Source organism: Oryctolagus cuniculus, chromosome 4, assembly GCF_964237555.1.
Source record: "Oryctolagus cuniculus chromosome 4, mOryCun1.1, whole genome shotgun sequence".
NCBI lineage: Eukaryota > Metazoa > Chordata > Mammalia > Lagomorpha > Leporidae > Oryctolagus > Oryctolagus cuniculus.
Window position 1 is genome coordinate 158,545,540 of NC_091435.1, and position 15,780 is coordinate 158,561,319.

The window sequence follows — 15,780 nt, forward strand, 5'->3', positions numbered from 1 at the left end:
CTGTATGTCATATGCTGTACATGCATTTCCTAGATTTTAACTATGTTTGCTGTGCTTTATTTATGAGCCATAAAACTGTAATCCACAAGTGAAGTGTGAACACTTGTAGTGAAGTTCAGCGTGATATTTACCTCTTAGAATCAAAAGCCATTTTGTCATCATAATGGGGCACACTGAGATCAAGAACGGAAGCAAAGACGGAAGATATTTCTGGGTGCAATTACCAAAATCTCTCAGCAAGAGGCTGAAAATCAGAATCTGATAAACTGTAATAATAATTGTGATTTCCAGAGACTGTTTACTCAGAAAGGAATCAATATGCTACATGATTTCTTTCTCAATAAGAACTCATCACAAAATTTGAAGAAAAGCTAAGAGCAGGGGCAGGGTAAACAGAGAAGCAGGAAAAAAGAGGAAAGTAAAGGTGGGAGAGGAGGGGGAAGAGGATGAAGAAAAAGAGGAGAAGGAAGCGTGTAGCAGAGGAAGAGGGGCAGGAAGGAAGAGGGGCAGGTGTTGTAGTGCAGCAGCTTAAGCTCCACTTGGTCATTCACATCCCATATCTGAGCGCCACATCCAATCCCATATCCCTGGTAATGCATCATGGGAGGGAATAGATGATGGCTCAAGTACTTGGGTCCCTGCACCCACCTGAGATACCCGGATGGAGTTCCTGGCTTCTGGCATCAGCCTCGCCCAGCACCAGCTGTTGTGGGCATTTGTGGAAAGATCAGCAGATAGAAAGTATGTGAGTGTGTGTGTGTGTGTGTGTGTGTGCGCGTGCGCCTGCCTTTAAAATAATATAAGTAAATAACTAAATAAACCTTTTAAAAAAAAACAAAGGAGAGGACAAAAGGAAAGATGGAAGAAGGAAGGAAGTGGCAGACAGGAAGAGAGTTTCTTTTTGGTCATAGATATGGGACTCACATTTGAAGCAATTTCTCAGCTACAGGAGCCCTCCACCTGGATGAGTTCTAAATGAAAGATAAATAAACCCTAACTTTTCCCTGCTGTCCTGCCTTCTTATTGCTGTTAAGACAATGTTGGAGAGAGTTACACTATTTAAAACTTATGCAAAAAGAAATGAAAAAACTATTTAAATACAAATTTATATACATGTTATTTATGCAATAGAAGCATTTGACCAGAAAAGGATTCCTATGACTATATCCCAGGCTGCCATCACTATGAAATTATCCATCATCTGTGGGATAATGGGAAAAGGCATACACTGTCACATTTCCCCATTTCAATTCATTTATTCAGTTGTCAACTTATAACCCGGAGCTCCCCCGCAACTGTAGAGTAAGACATGTGTCAGTAGGATCCAAGACAAATGTGAATATTTGCTTTTGAGATGTCTCTTCCCATTTTTAAGCAAAAGCATGGAACTCATCTTTCTTTCTAGTCTCAGTGCTCCAACCAGAAAAGTGAAGAGTTTTTTTCCTTGTGGGAAAAAAAAAAAAAAACTAGCAACAGTGTCATCATCTATTTAGGAATAAAGGCATTCATTTTCCTTTATGGTCCTAATGCCAGCAGAGGTCACCTCAGAGTACCTGAGAAATAAATTCTGAGGACAGAAATCAGAAAACACAGAGGTCAATTTGGGATGTTTAATATTTAAAGGCATGTTGTCGCTCCCCCTCTTCATGGAGGAACGACACTAAGCCCTGCCTAGGCTTCATATCCGAGTCACGGCACCATTATGTCGCTCCCCGTCTTCGTGGGGGAACGACACAGGACCCTGCACTGTTCTTTCATCTGCTCGGCCCTCCCCGGGTTTGCTGCTGGTTCTTCCCGGGTTGGCTACTATCCCTTCCACCTCCGTGGAAGGGCAGTTCCCCCTGGCCACATTCCCCACTTCCGCAGGGGAGTGGCACACCGCCGGCCGGCTTTCTGGGGGGCTGCACGGGTTCCCTTAGATGTTCCCCATAGATGTTCCTGGTGCATGCCGTCTCTCTCCTCCTTTATAGTCCTCCTCCGCCAATCCCAACTCGGCTGCCCACACGCCGAGTACGCTGCTCTCCAATCAGGAGCAAGTCCTACAGTTAATTGGTTGAACTGGAGGCAGCTGTGCGGAAGCTGTTTACTTCTCTCCCAGCGCCATATTGTGGGAGAGCAGATGCATAGAATAAGTCTTAATTCGAGTAACTTAGTCTAGTCCGGATTGCTCCCCACACATGTGGATTGGAAGCAAGTATATTCAAGCATGCTGTTCTGTGTCTTGTTTCTCTGGTGAATCATTTTTATGTGATCAACTAAGTACACTATTGTATTTATTTATTCAGCCAACACCATTTGGTAGCCTGCATCACAGATCAAGGCCATAAACCAATATAACAATGGATTTGGGGGAACTAGGCAGGGAGTTAGTTAAGGATAGATGAGCTGGAAGATTTTTCCACAACTTCTGTCTCTGCAGCCCGGTAACATAAGTCCGCCCCCTTGCATGTCATTCAGTACGCCCACTTTGCAATGATGCACCTGCTTCTCCTACAGAGGGAAGAAGATGCCATCATGGGCACACGGAAGTTAAACTCAACATGGAGGTGCCATGAAACTCCCAGAAAACCTCACACACACTAAACCCATACAAGCTCCACCCAATTTGTATATATTCAATTAGGCACCACCCCCTACCCCACAAAAGGGACTGCTCTCTTTATGCCTTTCTGTCCTCCTTCTCTGGCCTCCCACAGGCCCTCTCATGGAGGGTATGTCTCCGTGTGGGTTTTCCCAGACTCACACATGAATGTCCAGTCACTTTCTCACTTTAAATAAATTCTACTATCAGTTGTGAACCTTACTTATGCCTCTGCTTTGAATCTTTATCTCAAGCGGGCACAAGGACATGGAATGAACACCAGGAAGTGTATTCCCATAACACTTCTACAGAATTCTCACACATGGGGAGGATAAAACTTAACCAATTTCATACTAAGGATAATAACTGTTAATTAATTAAGAGTGTGTGTGACATGTTGACAAGTAGGCACTATTATAATTCCCATTTTTTAGGATGTGCAAATTGGAACCACAAAATAGTACCTGTTGTAAAAAAAAAAAGAAACACACACAAAGGCATATGAACCCTAACCTTTCATGCCTATACTTTTAACAGGTGTGGCTGTGCTACAGTTACATTAGCTTAAATGACTTTATTATTATCATATAATACATATATAATTGCATACTAAATACCATACTACAGATACTATATATGTGTGTGTGTTTGTGTATTCTGTATTTGTATTCAACCACAGATCAAAAATATCCAGAAAATAATTGCATCTGTAGAAAACAGCTATCTTTTCCTGTAATTATTCTCTAAAAAGTACAGTTTAATAACTAGTTATACAGCATTTACATTGTATTTGGTATTATAAGGGATCAGGTGATGAATTAAACTATGTAGGGAGCTGTGCATAGCTTATATGCAAATACTGAAACATTTTACATAACATGAGCTGTGCTGATTTTGGTATTCACTGGGTATCCTTGAACCAATCTCACACAAATGCTAAGGCAAGACTTCATATTGTAAAACCATTGTAGTTTCCATCCATTCATGAGTGAAATACTAAAACATTAACAATCTTAACAACAGGAAAAACACATACAGTCTTATAATTCCACTTCATAAATACACCTGTCACTAATGCTTTAGCACATATATTTTACTTTGTAACACTGGGTAACTATTATTTATATTGCTTATAACAGCTTAAATGATTTTATCACTAGAGAACAATCAAGCACTCTGGGAGTTTAGATAAAGGAGAGAACTGGGTAAGGACACATTTCATGCGAAATGGAGTGTGGAAGCCAGGCAGGGTTTGAGTCTCTGAAGAGGGTTCCATGCAGATCATTCCAGGTAAAGCAACTGCACCTGCCTTGATTCTTCACAAATGTTCCGTTAGCACAAAATTCCTATCCTTCCCTCTCAGGGGATCAAACCTGTGGACACTGCATATGTTCACTTGGAAATTAGGGGCTGGTACGTTGCCTTCCTTCTTCCTCCCCTGTCAACCTCCCTGTACAGGGAATCACTTCTCCTTGGGAGTCACTGTTGCTGGTAGGAATACGATGTTCAAGTGAGCTGGGCGCTACTACAGCAACATGAAAAGTGAAAAACGAGGAGACCACGCAGGGGCAGGTAACTGAGTGTGACAGGAAATCTCACAACTGCTAAACATCCACTGCAATGCCGAGCGTATTGTGGGACACTTAATCTGCTCGACACCCCTCCGTAGAAACTCTTTTCCTCACGATACATGAAGTAATGCAGCCTGAAACAGCGCTCGGTGACTCTTCCCCAGGTTTACAAAGAGGGTGAGAGAATCTGATTCAAGGTGGGTCTAACACCAACACCCAGGGTTTGTACCTCAACAGCCTGAGAGGCCTCACTCCAGCGAGAGCCTCAGTCAGGTCTTTGTAAGGAGGGAGGTGAAAATCACACTTATGTTGGCTGGTGTGCAAGTGTGTGTCTGTCCCACTTTCTGAATACTTTGGCAGAATTCTTTTATCAAAAATATCCTACCAGAGGCCGGTGCTGTGGCGTAGCAGGTAAAGCCACCGCCTGCAGTGCCAGCATCCCATATGGGCACCTGTTCGAGTCCCCGCTGCCCCATTTCCTATTCAGCTCTCTGCTATGACCTGGGAAAGCAGTAGAAGATGGCCCAATTGCTTGGGCCCCTGCACCCGCATGGGAGACCCAGAAGATGCTCCTGGCTCCTGACTTTGGATCAGCTTAGCTCCGGCCGTTGCGGCCATTTTAGGGTGAATGAGTGGATGGAAGACCTCTCTCTCTCTCTTCCCCCTGCCTTTCTGTGTTGACTCTTTCAAATAAATAAATAAATCTTTAAAAAAATATATCCTACCAGTCTCCAGCTTTAGAGCAACTATAAAATCATAATGAAAACAAAGGACATTCCAAGGGAAAATAAATTAATGAGGAGATGGAAAAGAACAGAAATGCAGTCATTGGGTGAAAGGCTTTGTTCAATTGATGAGGGCTATTCTGGGAAAACCTTGTACCTGGACTCCTGCCTTCAAGGACAGTCAGGATTCAGTTAGCACTGTAACTGCAATCAAATAAAAAGTTTATTATAGGAATTAGGGCTTAACCAAGTGTTGGAGAATCTCAACAGTGAAAATTGTAAGGACAGGAGACATGTACTCACCAGCCAAGGTGAAGATAAATGACTTCAGCTGTCAGAGATATCTGGAAGCTGGGCATGTCCACACACTAGAGTGAGACCGTGAGTGAGTGGAGCCAGTTCTAGGAGAGATTTGCTTGTGAGTTCACAGCAAATTTTACCACAGTGGGCTGGGGTCACACTCTGCCAGTCAACAGGAAGCAGAGCCGGTGAAGCAGGAAGAATCAGCACCCATCTGCACCTCTCCCAGGCCCCACCATCTCTAACCAGCAAAGCTCTTCTGAGAGTGACAGATACTACTTCACACCCATTGTAATCCAGCACCATCCTGAGGGAGGGGTTTGTGGGAAACGTAGCCCCCACCAAAGCCAAATCCACAACAGAAATGGGGGCTCAGCCAAGTACAGTCCTCCTGTTATATTTGTAATGGAAGTCACTCCGGTTGAGTATTGTGGTGCAGCATGTTGAGCCACTGCCGGGGACAACCTGAATCATCTATCAGAGTGCCAGTTTGAGACTGGCTCCTCTGCCTCCAGTCCAGCTTTCTACTCACACATCCTGAGAGGCAGATGATGGTTCAAGTAGTGGAAGCCTGCCACAAGTGAGAGACCCAGATGGAGTGCTAGTCTGCTGGCTTCTACCTGGTCCAGTCCTGGCATTTGGGTAGTGAACCAGCAAATGGAAGATATCTTTTTCCCCTTCTCTCTCTCTCTCTCTCTCTCTCTCTCTCTCTCTCTCCCTCTCTCTGTTTGTCTCTGTCTCTTTCTCCCTTCCAAGTAGATGAAAACAAATAAACTTAATAAAGAAAGTTACTGGAACACAGTCATTTATTTATAGTCTTTGATTCATCTGCCCTAGGATGATGGCAGAGTTGAGTAGTTACAATAACACCATAGACCTACAAAGGCTAAAATATTCACTGCCTGACACTTTTTTATCTTTTTAAATTTTATTTTATTTATTTGAAAGAGTTAGAGAGAGAGGTGAAGACTGGGGGGTGGGGGTCTTCTATTTGCTGGTTCACTCCCCAAATAGCCACAATAGCTGGAGCTGAGTTGATCCAGAGTCAGGAGCCAGGAGCTTCTTCCAGGTCTCCCACAGTACAGGGGTCCAAGGACTTGGGCCATCTTCCACTGCTTTCCCAGGCCATAGCAGAGAGCTGGATCGGATATGGAGCAGCTAGGACTCGAACCGGTGACCATATGGGACACCAGCACTGCAGGCTGGGCTTTAACTTGTTGTGCCACAGTGCCAGCCCCCAACTGCATGGCCCTTTAAAGAACAAATTTGTTGACCTGTACAACAGAACAATTCATAGGAAGCTTCACCATCTGGTAATCTTGACCCAGTGACAGATTTATCCTCTATGTGGTCAAAAAGAACTGTTCATTGTCCATCTATAAGTCTATACCTTGGATCAATGAAGCACCCAGTAAGTGTTCCTTAGACAACAAGTAAGATGAGCCCCTGTTTGACCTGAAGCCTGATTTAAATGGTAGGAATCTGAACAGGATCCCCCTTGGGTCTTGCAATCACTTGGATGTGGACTGGACCCACAGCTTCATTCTTTACTGCTTGAGTGAACTTCCTAATTGTAATCATTTGGTGGCTATTCTGACTTTTTCATTTGTTCTTTTGATTCCAGTTATTGAAGGTTGGGAAAGGGCTAGCACCTGGATGGAAAACTAGAAGAATAGGAGGAAAGGAATAAATTATTTTTGTTTATGAAATTAATATTTATTCATGGCAAAAATTTCAAATTACAAAAGAAGATAAAAACATAAAAATAAGGGGTGGGCATTTAGGGTAGAGGTTAAAACGACCTTGGAACATCTGCATCCCACATCAGAATGCCTGGGCTTGAGCCTCAGCTCTGATCCTGATTACAGCTTCTTGCTAATGTGTACCCTGCAAGATGCAGCAGAGGATGGCTCAAGTATTTGTGTCCCCGCCTCCCATGTGACAGACTCAGATGGAAGTCCCAGCTCCTGGCTTTGACTTGGATCAGCATTAGCTGTTGCAGGCATTTGGAGAGCAAACCAATGGATGGAGCACTCTCTCCATCTCTTCTCTCTCCTCTCTATTGTTCCATGATGGCAAAGTGCAAACAGAACAAGACAGAATAAGGTGGGATGTGTAGACAGAACTGTACAGCTTTGCTTTGGCACATTTAGGGCTTGTGCTTGAGAAAAGCAATAACTGAACTCCAATTAGCCATCTCCACCTTCTAAAACAATTTACATTCATTAACATGTGGTTCTCAAATTTCTATTGGATCCAGGCAGGCAACACAGCCTAGCAATGCTGTAGGGGTAACACAGAGCTGATGCAGGGAATTGTTCACCATTGTAAGGCTTGTCCCTGCTAAAAGGACAGCTGGTTGTGGTCCTGTGAAAATGCAATTCTGAAAATTTTCCAAATCTTAATGAAAATGGGGAATCTTGGATGTGTGATTGTGTGTGTGATTGTGTGCACGCACACATGTAACCATCAAATTTTAAAATATTGGCAAGGAGCTGGTGCTGTGGCATAGTGGTCAAGCCATGGCCTGCAGTGCCAGCATCTGAGTTGGGAGCCAGTTTGAGTCCTGGCTGCTCCATTTCTGATTCAGCTCCCTGGTAATGTGTCTGGAAAAGCAGCAGAAGATAGCCCAAATCCCTGGGCCCCTGCACCCATGTGGGAGACCCAGAAGAAGTTCCAGTCTCCTGGCTTCAAATCAGCTCAGCTCCAACTGTTGCAGCCATTTGGGGAGTGAACAGGTAGATAGAAGACCTCTCTCTTTCTGCTTCTTCCTCTCTGTAACTCTGCCTTTAAATAAATAAATCAACCTTTTTAAAAACAATATTGGCAACAGGGGCCAGTGTTGCAGCATAGAGGATAAAGCTGCCACCTGTGACACTGGTAACTCATATGGGCTCATATTCATGTTCCAGCTGCTCCACTTCCAATCGAGCTCCCTGCTAATGGCCTGAGATAGCAGCAGAGATGGTTCAAGTGTTTGGGCCCCTGCCACCCACATGGGAGACTTGGATGAAGCTCCTGGTCCTGGCTTCAGCCTGGCTCAGCCCTGGCCAGTGTGGCCACTTGGAAAGTAAAAGAGCAGATGGAAGATCTCTCTCTCTCTCTCTCTCTCTCTCTCTCTCTGTAATTCTGACTTTCAAATAAATAAATAAATCTTCAAAAATAAATACATAAATAAAATATTGGCAATGAATTTAATTTAAAAAATACTGTACCTGATACAGAAAATACCATTTTCAATTCAATTTTTTAGAATTCCATACTTCCTTAGTGATTTACCGGAATCTTAAAATAGCCAGGACAGTAGATTAGAAAGTCAGCTTTTTAAATCAGCACTCTAAGGAACAAGTGGTACAGATACTCATAAGTGCCACCATCTGTCTTCCTTCCAGGTGTTGATTATTGGGTGGCAGGTTAGACTGAATAAGAGGAGAAATGAACTCTAAAGAATCCCACTACACTCTGAGGGTTATGAATGATGCCACTTTGAGCCTGTCTAGTTACAGCTGAAACTTCCCAGGAAGAAACCCCTTGTTATCTATGACATGCCGCTGCTGGCTTACCCATGACAGTAACTGGAAACAGCCTGCACCATGATCTACTGTAATGGGGCCCTTGACCTACTTTTATATTCCAGCACTAAAAAGTTAAGCTGCTCACTCACCAAGCCTGGGCATGTTATTTTCCAATGAAATACATTTTTACAAGCATCTTTCTACCAAGTTGTCCTTTTTACGGGATAATTTCGAAAATACAGAGGTACTGAACTGATCTTCAGAAAACTGGGATGGAAAAAGCCTATAATGCATTGTCACCCAGAGGTGATCCTTAACTTTTGTCAGCTTGGAAATCACTTACATTGATGGTAACATGCATGCATGTTCTCTGATCTGAACCCTTTCCCTTTTGTGGGAATAGAGTAATGTGGGCTATAAAAACAAACACCACACTGAACAAAGCTGCTACCATTAGTGATTAGGAAAAAGTGAGCACACTGATTTCACTTCTTTGCCACAGGACTTGTTTCCTTATCTCCCTGCCAGATCATTATTGATTCCACCCACATCTCTACTACAGAAAGACTCTTTAGAAATTGAGTTGTCTAGCTCCCGGGAGATATAGGGCAGTAGACCCCTGTAGTAGACTCTTTCTGTCCCAATCACTACCCTGCCTTACCCACATGTATCTGGCTTGCCTAAAAGCTTCACAATCCTGATTTAAGTAAGAGTAAAATTGATCTGATGTAACGCCAAATTAGCTGATCAAAATAGAAAGCTGCTGAATTTAGTTCTCTGGCATTGGTTCCTCCTTCATAAAATGATTTAAGTCTTTGAAAAGGATAAGCTTTATATATATATATATATATATATATATATATATGTGTGTGTGTGTGTGTGTGTGTATATATACATATATATATACATGTGTTTATATATAAAATTTGCCTCTTTCAATGAAAATCAAAGAAATTAAGAAAAAAGCAAGCTTCTCTGAGGTGTTAAGCATACTTTGCTTTGTAGAAGTTCAGAATGTTTGCTATAGCCAGGCCTCTGCCAGCCCAGTGTCAAGAGAAAAGTCATAGGTGCTGGCAACAGGTAAGAGGGACCTTCCAGCAGAACTCTGGAGCAACAGAGGACTCATCAGTTTTATCCTGAAATGACAAAGCAGCCGCAAGGCCCCCAAGTGACCTGCAAAGCAAAGGAATGGGGAAGAAATACCCACCTCAGGCAGCCTCTTCCACTACATGTGAAATGTGTAACCTTGAAACCACTGTTCCCATTGCATCCATAAAGGGCAGGAGAGGCAACAGAACTATTATGTACCTCATGTTTCTTCTCCCACTGATGACAAATCATCCTCAGTGAAACAGGCAATTGTTAACAGTGGAGAAGAAACCAAGTTGCCCACCTGCAGGTCTTGTAAGATTCATACCCACACAGTAACTACAGCAGGGTCCATGCAAAAAAAAAAAAAAAAAAAGCCACTGACTGGGTCAACAGTATCCGTAGGTCCTCATTTGGAAATGACCCATTTCATTTGCTTGTGTTTGCTCCACAAACTGCCTCCATTTCTGCATTCATCTGATCCCCAGGAGTTGAGATCTTCATTAATCCACCCTAGCCCAAGCCACCAGCATCTCTTGCCTGTGTTAGTGCAGCAGTCTCCTAACTCTGTTCTCTTCACTCTTATCTCTGCAGTCTGTTCACAGAGAAGGCAGAAGGGTCTTTGTTTTTTTGTGGTTATTTTTTTCTAGTTGAGGTAAAAATCATGTAGCATAAAATTAACCATTTTAAAATAAAATTAACCATTTTATTTTTTTAATAATTAGAATCAGTAATTGGGACATTTTATTTATTTATTTTTATTTCACAGATAGAGTTAGGCAGGGAGAGAGAGAGACAGAGAGAAAGGTCTTTCTTCCATTGGTTCACCCCCCAAATGGCTGCTACGGCTTCAGCTACGCCGATCCAAAGCCAGGAGCCAGGTGCTTCTTCCTGGTCTCCCATGGGGTGCAGGGCCCAAGCACTTGGGCTATCCTCCACTGCCCTCCTGGGCCACAGCAGAGAGCTGGACTGGAAGAGGAGCAACTGGGACTAGAACCCAGCGCCCATATGGGATGTCGGTGCTGGCGCCACAGGCAGAGGCGCCGGCCCCAAATTAGCCATTTTAAAAATAAAAGTGCATTCTTTTTTCAATTTATTAGCAAGTCAGAGAGAAAGGGAGACAAGGACAGAAGAAGATCTTCTGCTGATTTAGTCCCCAAATGCCAGCAACAGCTGGGACAAGACCAGGCCAAAGAAAGGAGCCTGGAATTCAATCCAGGTCTCCCACATGGGTGGCAGTGAGCTAAGCATGTAAGCCATCACCTTCTGCTTCAGTAGTAGGAAACTGAGATCAAAAGCAGAGCAGGAACTCAAGCCCCTTGGAATAAAGGCTTCCCAGGTAGCATTTAAACTCCTCTGCCAAATATTAGCCCCAAATCAGCCATTTTAAGGTTTATGGCTCGGTGGCTTTTAGCATATTATTCCTATCTTGTACATCATCAGCTCCAAAACATTTTTCTCACTCCATAAGGAAACCCTGTACTCATTAGCAGACATTCTCATTTTCCTCTCTTCCTAATGCTGGCAACCCATGATCTGCTTTCTGTATCTAGAGATTTACCAAATCTGGATATTTCACGTAACTAGAATCATAAAATATGCTACCTTTCATTTCCTTCAGTTAGCATAATCAGAGTTCAACCATGGTGCAGTGAATATTAGAACTTCATTATTTAACATGACAAAAATGTTCCATTGTATGCATATAACACATTTTGTTAATCCATTCATCAGTTGAGGAACATTTGAGTTGTTTTTGCCTTTTGTAATAGTGCTATAAACATTTATGTAAAAGGATTACTTTAAATATCTGTGTTTAGTTCATTTGAATAAGAACCTAAGAGTAGAATTCGTGGGTCATATGGTTTAACTTTTTGAGGAATTACCACGTTCCTTGCCACAGCATCTGCACAATCCTACATTCCCTCCAGCACCACACAAGGAAACACGTTTCTCCATTTCATCACCAACACTTTTTTTATTACAGCCACAAAGACCATTTCATGGCTGTAGCTCGGATGATGTAACTACTCCCCACCACTGGCTCCTCTCATATGTGTAAAATAGAAAGCCCTGGAATGATCAGGGATATGAATACCCCTCTCATCCCTTATCCCTCTGCTTGCCTTCTTTCTCACTTCATACCAACTGTATTTATCCTGTCTGGCAGTCCTTTAAAGTGTCAAACTTGCTCTCACCTCTTGGTATTTGCACTTGCTGTTGCCTGTCTTTAGAATGTCTTCTAGTATCTCTACTGTGATTGCTCATTCAAGCTTCAGTTCGAATGGCATGTCTACTAAAATGCTTGTCTTTGGCATATCAGGAAGCATGAACTCACTGCCTACGGCCAGGTTTTCTAAGAAAACAGAATTTAATTCAAGAACCAAATGCTAAAAACCATTGTGGAAGAGGCAAAATGCTAGGGAAAGAAGAGAGAGCATACTGGGGAAGTGAGATAATTAATCAGAGAGAAGACAGTGGGAGTGGGAGGTGAATTATCAAGTAGTCTTCAGTTCCTCAAGAAAAAGAGCCACTTACTTGATCTTGAAGAAATGCCCAGAGGGCTAAATAAAGTCACTGGGTCTCCTAACAGCCTTTCAGTGTGAGGCAAGGAGAGAGTGGGTAATGTGTTTCCTAGCTCTTTTCATTCTCCTGTCATTGAAAGCTACTCTCAAAGGCTTTTGCTTTTAATTGCAGCAAAAACAAAGAAGATAAAATTTGCCATCTTAAGCATTTTTAAGTGTTCAGGCCAGTGTGTGAAACATATTCACATTGTTATGGAACCAATCCCTATAACATTTTCATCTTGCAAAGCTGATATTTTATACAGCAATTCCCCCTTTCTCCTCTCCCCAGCCACTGTCAACTACCATTCTACATTGTGTTTCTGTAAGTTTGACTATTGTAAGAATCTCACATAAGGGGAATCACACAGTATTTATCTTTGTGTGACTGGCTCATTTCACTTAGGATAATGTCTACAAGTTTCATCCACACTGTAGCATTTGACAGGATTTCTCTTTCTTGGTGGCTGAATAATGTTCCATTGTATGTGTATGCTACACCTTGCTTACCATTCATCCACCAACAGACACGTAGGTTGCTTCTACCTCTTGGCTGTTGTAAATAATGCTGCTATAAACACAGCTGTGCAAAAGTTTCTTTGAAATCCTACATTCAGTTCTTAATATACATACCCAGAAGCAGAATCTCTGGATCATATGGTAATGTTTTCCATGTAAGCTACACTATTTACATTAGCATCAACAATGCACAAGTTTCCAATTTCTCTACAACTTCACCAATACCTTCTTATTTTCTGGGGGTCTTTTTAGTAATCATTCCATGGGTGTGGGTTTTAGTTCCCCAGACTTCCAAGCTGTGTAACATGGCTGTTCCAGAGGCCTGCATTGTGTCATAGTGAGTAAAGCCACAGCCTGTGACACCAGCATCCCCTGTGGACACTGGTTTGTGTCCCAGCTGCTCCACTTCTGTTCCAACCCCCTACAGATGGCCTGGGGAAAGCACTGGAAGATTGCCCAAGTGTTTGGGCCCCTGCCAACCAGGTGGGAGATCCTGATGAAGTTCCTGGCTCCTAGCTTTGACTGGCCCAGTGCTGGCCATTGCAGCCAACTGGAGAGTAAACCAGAAGATGGAAGATTTCTCTTTCTCATTCTCTCTCTCTCTCTCTCTCTCTCTCTCTCTCTCTCTCTCATTCTCTGTGTGTGTGTGTCTCCCTTTCTCTGTAACCCTGACTTTTAAATAAATACATAAATCTTTACAGATAAGTTAAAATAAGGAGGCTATTCCAGGGAGCTTCTGAACAAGCCAGACTTCCAGCTAGTTCATGCATAGGGACTCTCCTTTTTATTTGGCACCATGTAGGGATCCCCTGGGACTCTGTAGGTGAGACTGATACCCACAGACAGTACAAACACTTCAGTCTAACCCAGTCAAAAAAGAAATGTAAGCAATCAACACTGGGGTGGGTAAGCAGGCAGGTAAGGCTAGACAGAGCCAACGTACTATCTAAACTAGACAGATTGCATCCACTTACTCTGCTTGATCCCTTCAATATATTTACCATTACCTAAAACTAAGTGTTTAAATATATTTAATTTCTTCTTGTCCATCTCCCCCAAAATATGTAAGCTTCACAAAGGCAGAGAATATACCTTGTTATAGTCGTATTTCCATTGCCTGGAACGGTCTCTGACACACACTAGAGAGATGAGAAATATTATACCATGAAAAATTAATCACTGGGCTAGCTTCACTTTGCTTCAAGTCCAAGTTTACCTGGTCTTTCCCATCAGTTATGTCTCAGGGATTCGGTTGCAAGACTTTTGCTTCCAATTAGCCCTGGAGAGACATGAAAGACTATCCTTTCTCATCCTACGACAATGAACCAGAAAGCTACAAAAGCACGATTTCAGAGAACTGCAGAGCCCAAGAGTGAAAATGGAGTTAAACTTAATGAAGTGAAATATCCTTTCTAAGGAAAGAAGTGAACCTCAGCTTCTTGGATCCCTAGAGAAGCAGTGGAAGACAAGAAATCCACCTGAGGCCATTGTTAGAAGAAGCCAGCAAACTTGTAATGACTGATGGTGAACAAGCAGGACAGAGCATATGCCGCCAGGCTCTGCAGCAGAGCCGTTCTCTGTCCCCTACCTGCCCCTCGCCTCGGTTCTTCACTAAGTGCATGGGGGCAGTCAGCCCAAGGTTGGGGCAGGACAGAACTGCTGAGGGAGCTCCTCTGAGGTATGCAGGGCCTCCATACCTCTTAGTGGTCCCACATGCAGGTTATTTTTCAGAGAGAGAGGGAGAAAGAGAACGAATCTTGCGCTTTACATGTATTATTTTCAGTATCCATTTTTTTCTTGACAATAGCAGTGTTCAATAAACATGGGAATTATTTATGATTAATATTTTATAGCATAGACAGAATATCATATTCTCTTAATTCTGATTTTCATTTTTATTTACCTAGAATATATCTTACAATGCATATGTGCACTTAGCATGGTCGTTAACTTTTCCAGTAATTTACTAGATTTTCTGTGCATTTTATATACTTCAAAACAGCAGAAAAAAACACTGGACTTTCACTTGAGAGAATGGCATTTGAATTCAAGACTCTCCTCAACTACTGAATAGTCTAAAACAACTTCACCTAGATATCAATGTTTTTAATTCTTCTCATATAAAACAAATCCAATCATCCTTCATCTCATAGTTAGACTAACTTAAGAATAAAATGAACCTGCAGGTCTTTGAAAGTCAACATTTCAGATCATAGTGCTCACAATTATTAAGAAAACTTACCACTTCAAATTGCTCATTAAGCCTTTTATTTTCTTTTGAAAGCAGGATTCTTAATTGTTGCACCTTCCAATGAATATAATATTAATGATTATGTGGAAATCTAAGGCTAAAAGCCATAGATTCTTGAGATTGGGTTTATAAGGATTTGTATGACCATGTAGTCACCCCTGTAACATGCTCCAATATTTAAAATATAACTATATATGCTACCATATAAAAATATTCCACAGTTCCTAAATTCAACAGCATAAAACATTTTTGGAAGACACAAATTGTCAAAGGCACATGAAAAACTGTCCAGTCTCCCGAAGATGGCAGAACAGTACAGAGCCACACTAATTTAAGCTGCTCAGGTTATGAAAAGAACAAAGGAAGGACCAAGTTTCCAGGAGTCTGATTGACGGAAATGTTTGGCAAAGAAGCAAAAGAAAAATTCTTTGATAAGACAGAGACACCGCTACAGCCAGATGTGCAGGGCAGTCAGCTGTCAGCCACTATCTTACCACATCCAAGTAGGAAGAAATTGCTGCACAACCCGCCGTTTGCAAGTTTAGCTGAGAAGAAATTCCACAGTCACGTACTGACTTTTACTTCAGTGTGGAGAGCTGACTGGGGTCTGAGCAACTGTCGGATTTGGAATAGGGAAGTGCATTGCTTTCCTTTCTTCCCCGCCC

The 15,780-nt window shown here is 42.4% G+C and overlaps 1 long non-coding RNA gene across 2 annotated transcripts in view; it reads right to left on the reverse strand.

Moving 5' to 3' along the window:
• LOC103350359 (uncharacterized) overlaps nucleotides 1–15,780 on the reverse strand; it is an 87,179-nt gene that overhangs the window by 23,642 nt on the left and 47,757 nt on the right. Inside the window, exon 1 of one of the 2 annotated variants that reach the window (XR_518356.4) lies at nucleotides 5,181–5,280. The exons of the other annotated variant lie outside the window; for it this stretch is intronic. This is a non-coding gene — a long non-coding RNA (uncharacterized lncRNA). Of the gene's footprint in view, nucleotides 1–5,180; nucleotides 5,281–15,780 lie in introns of those variants that run through there. 2 annotated transcript variants of the gene reach the window in all.